This window comes from Bos indicus x Bos taurus, chromosome 23, assembly GCF_003369695.1.
Source record: "Bos indicus x Bos taurus breed Angus x Brahman F1 hybrid chromosome 23, Bos_hybrid_MaternalHap_v2.0, whole genome shotgun sequence".
In the NCBI taxonomy this organism is placed as follows: Eukaryota; Metazoa; Chordata; class Mammalia; order Artiodactyla; family Bovidae; genus Bos; species Bos indicus x Bos taurus.
In genome coordinates this window covers 30,350,813-30,355,000 of record NC_040098.1, presented here as the reverse complement: position 1 = coordinate 30,355,000, position 4,188 = coordinate 30,350,813, and the positions used below count along the sequence as shown (strand labels likewise).

Here is a 4,188-nt window from a genome sequence, read left to right as displayed (position 1 = left end):
TGGAGAAGGCAATGGCACCCCACTCCAGTACTCTTGCCTGGAAAATCCCATGGACGGAGGAGCCTGGTAGGCTGCAGTCCATGGGGTCGTGAAGAGTCGGACATGACTAAGCGACTTTACTTTCCCTTTTCATTTTCATGCATTGGAGAAGGAAATGGCAACCCACTCCAGTGTTCTTGCCTGGAGAATCCCAGGGATGGTGGAGCCTGGTGGGCTGCCATCTGTGGGGTTGCACAGAGTTGGACACGACTGGAGCAACTTAGCAGCAGCAGCAGCAAGGACTAGATTATCCTGTGTATATATCAGTGTGTGAAAGCATAAGTGAGAATATTCGTGGAGTTATGACATGATCAGCTCAAGGAGAAAGGAGACTAAATAGTGATAAAAAGTAGAAAATCGTGTTTATTGGAAAGTGGGTACAAGGATAGAAATTATCAATAACTAGACACAGATAGGTAGAAGTGATGCATTTTGTGTGCATGCTCAGTTGCTCAGTCTTGTCCTACTCTTTGTGACCCCATGGACTGTATGGCCTTCCAGGCTCCTTCATCCATGGAATTTTCCAGGCAAGAATATCAGAGTGAGTTGCTATTTCCTTCTCCAGGGGATCTTTCCAACCCAGCAATGGAACCAGCATCTCTTATGTCTCCTGCATTGGCAGGTGGGTTCTTTACCATTAGTACCACCTGGGAAGTGATGCATTAGAAAATAAGACATTAGAGATATTTGAGCAAGGGAGCGTCAGGCCAAAACCATAAAGCTGTACGTTTTCTGGAATCAATAAAGCTGGTAAAGCCACTGATTAAGTAACTGGGAGCGAGTTGTTGAAAGTACAAAGATGGTAACTGTAAAAAGTTGAGAAAAAGACAAAAATGAGGATCATTTTGTAGTTTAAAAAAAGTGTTATACTACTAATATAGATTTTAGGGATGAAGTAAGAAGATGAATCAGTGTTTCCAGTCTTACTAAGAGAATATTTGGAGGAAAAATCTTTTATTCATAAAATGTTGAAATGGAAGGAAGAACATTTCAGCACTTGGGAGGAAAGCTCATGATCCTCTCCTGTCCTCACTATCAATTAATTTATTTATTATTCATCTTGTGCAAATATACTTTATGGATGCCTACACTGGGGACACAAGGGAGAAGAAAACCAGACACGTTATTTGCCTTAATGCACTTTATGGCCCCGTGAGGGAGTCCAACACTAACTGCTGCTAAGCTGCTAAGTCGCTTCAGTCGTGTCCGACTCTGTGTGACCCCATAGACGGCAGCCCACCAGGCGCCCCCGTCCCTGAGATTCTTCAGGCAAGAACACTGGAGTGGGTTGCCATTTCCTTCTCTAATGCATGAAAGTGAAAGTGAAAGTGAAGTTGCTTAGTCGTGTCCGACTCTTCGCGACCCCATGGACGGCAGCCTACCAGGCTCCTCCGTCCATGGGATTTTCCAGGCAAGAGTACTGGAGTGGGGTGCCAGGCCTTCTCTGAACACTAACTAAATATCTTAAATAAATATTTTAACAAAATAAATATGAACAACATTGTCCGTATGACACCTATAGCAATTCTATGAAGGTGCTACGCGTGGTAGCATATGAAAAGTAGGTTTGACTTAATCAAAGAGGCAAGCGAAAACTTTCCTAAGAAAGTCACTAATTGATCTGAGACTGTGAAAGGATGAACAGGAGTTGACTCAGAATGAAGCAAAGGGAAATAGTGCACAGGAAGAAATGCAAGGCAGCCAGAGTGGCTAGCAAGCAGAGAATGAGGGGACTGTAGTGTAAGATGAAGCTGCTGAGACATCACGAGGTCAAGACAGATTGAGCTTTGTTAGATAGCTGGGGATTTTTGTTCCTTCACAAGCCCAGTGGTTCTCTGGACATCTGTTTTTAAGCAAATAACAGACGTGATCAGAGTTTCTTTTTTGAAAAGATCACTCTGGTGGCAGTGTGGAGAATATATTGAATGAGGCAAGAGTGGGACTATTCAAGCAGCTCAGAAGTTAGCAGGACTCTAGTCATTAACAATAACTTAAACTAGAGTAGTGACTGTGTAGATGGGTAGGAGCGTTCACCAAGCTCCTATGATGTGCCAAGCACTAAGCTAAGTACCGAGATGCAGGCTTTGCCTTAGTAGGCTCATGTTCTTGTAATAAAAACTGATTCATAAACAAGTCCTTATGCCATCCAATAATATGAAGACTAAGAGAACTCTTTCACCCTTAAAAAACTCCAGGAAACTCCTGGTGTTCCCTTCATTCCCTCATCTTTGTGCCTCCTCACTTAGATCATCCTTCAGAAAGTGCAAATTCTATCCCTCTCATTGCTAATTGAGTTTCTTTTCTTCATTCCTCATATTTGTGGTATAAGGAAACCAACTGAAAAGAGAACCATCGAGGTTAGCTATAATACACTTCAGTAGCTAACTGTAGTGAATCCTCTTCATGCTGATACTTTTCTTATAACCCATCAAGACCTGAAATGAACTGCAGCAAGAACCCTGACTTTGTCCTCTCGGGACTGTCCAATGACCCAGACAAACCAAAGCTCCTCTTTGGTCTCTTCCTGGCTCTCTACTTGCTGAGTCTCTTAGGAAACTCACTACTGCTGCTGGCTATTGGCGCTGACATCCACCTTCACACCTCCATGTACTTCTTCCTCAGCCAGCTCTCCCTGGTCGACCTCTGCTTCACTACCACCACAGCCCCCAAAATGCTGGAGACTTTGTGGACCAGCAATGGACTGATCTCCTTCTCTGAGTGCCTGGCCCAGTTATATTTCTTCATGGTTTTTGCTGATATGGGCAACCTGCTTTTGACTGCCATGGCTATCGACCGCTACACTGTCATCCGCCATCCCCTGCACTATGCACCCCTAATGATTCCTTGCAGATGTGCACCACTGGTGGGTGGGTCATGGGGAGTGGCCCACTCTATCTCTCTTGTCCATGTCCTGTTGCTATCCCAGCTCTCATTCTATAGTAATCAAGAAATTCCCCACCTTTTCTGTGATTTCAGACCACTCTTAAGGTTTTCCTGCTCTGATACCCACCTCAATGAGGACCTGATAATGGTTTTGACAGGACTCTTAGGAATCAGCCCTCTTCCCTGCATCATAAGCTCCTATGCCCATATTTTCCTTGCTGTAGCTCGGTTCCCATCAGCACGGGAAAAAGAAAGCCCTGGCCACATGCAGCTCCCGCCTCTCCATGGTCATCCTCTTCTACAGCTCGGTCTTTGCCACATACCTGAAGTCCCCGTCAGCTTCTCATGCCTCTGGGGAGCTGGGTGCTGCTGTCATGTATGACCTGGTCACCCCCACTCTCAATCCTTTCATTTATAGTCCAAGAAATAAGGATTGTCCTAACAGTTTTCACTGGAAAATCTGATTATAAACTTAATGATCCAACTTCTGTTATTTATACATATGCATAGAATGCAATTCTGATGTCATAAAACAGTGCTATAAATAAACAGTATTTCTAGGTTTCTTTTAGTGATACTACTTGTGTTTGTTTTTTATATAAAATATTCATGACCTATTTAATAGACAAATAATAGAATTTAAAACAAAAAATTTAACCTAACACTTAAAAATTGCCATACTTGCCTCACTTATAGAGGAACCATAGAAAGATTAGAGGGGAACAAAAGAATAGACAAAGATATGCTTTCTCAAACATTCTTGGAAGACTTCTCAGTGGAGAAATCTGCACTTCCAAAAGAAAATATCAACACCCTCCTTTGTAAGTCAAATGTGTCAGTTTCCTTATGAGAGCTGCCTCCTCAGTGCTTAATGAGCCAACTTGCTCCCAAGAGGGTAGATCAGAGGATTGAAGATGGTGGTGACCATCAGATAGAGCAGGGTGATAACTTGAATGGAGACTGAGCAGCAGAGACTGTAATGTAAAAGACCGTGAGAATTTCACAGCATGTGAACGTTATAGCTAGGTAGGAGGACCATGTGGGTGAGCCTTTCTCTTGCTGACCACAGCAAGAACTGCCAATACAATCACTACAATCCAGACATAAGATATCAGAATCAGTCCAAAAGGAATAGTGAGATAACCACACAATGAATGAATGCATTTTGTCACCTGGACCACTGACTCTAGGATCTGAGCAGGCCAGCCTTCACAAAGGCGTGAAGTCACAGTAAAATTGGCTAATGTGATTGGGCCACTGGACCTC

General features: G+C 43.4%; 1 pseudogene; it reads left to right on the top strand.

Moving 5' to 3' along the window:
* The first annotated feature begins 2,479 nt into the window (after positions 1-2,479).
* LOC113881469 lies at positions 2,480-3,386 on the top strand (annotated as a pseudogene).
* The last annotated feature ends 802 nt before the right edge of the window (positions 3,387-4,188 follow it).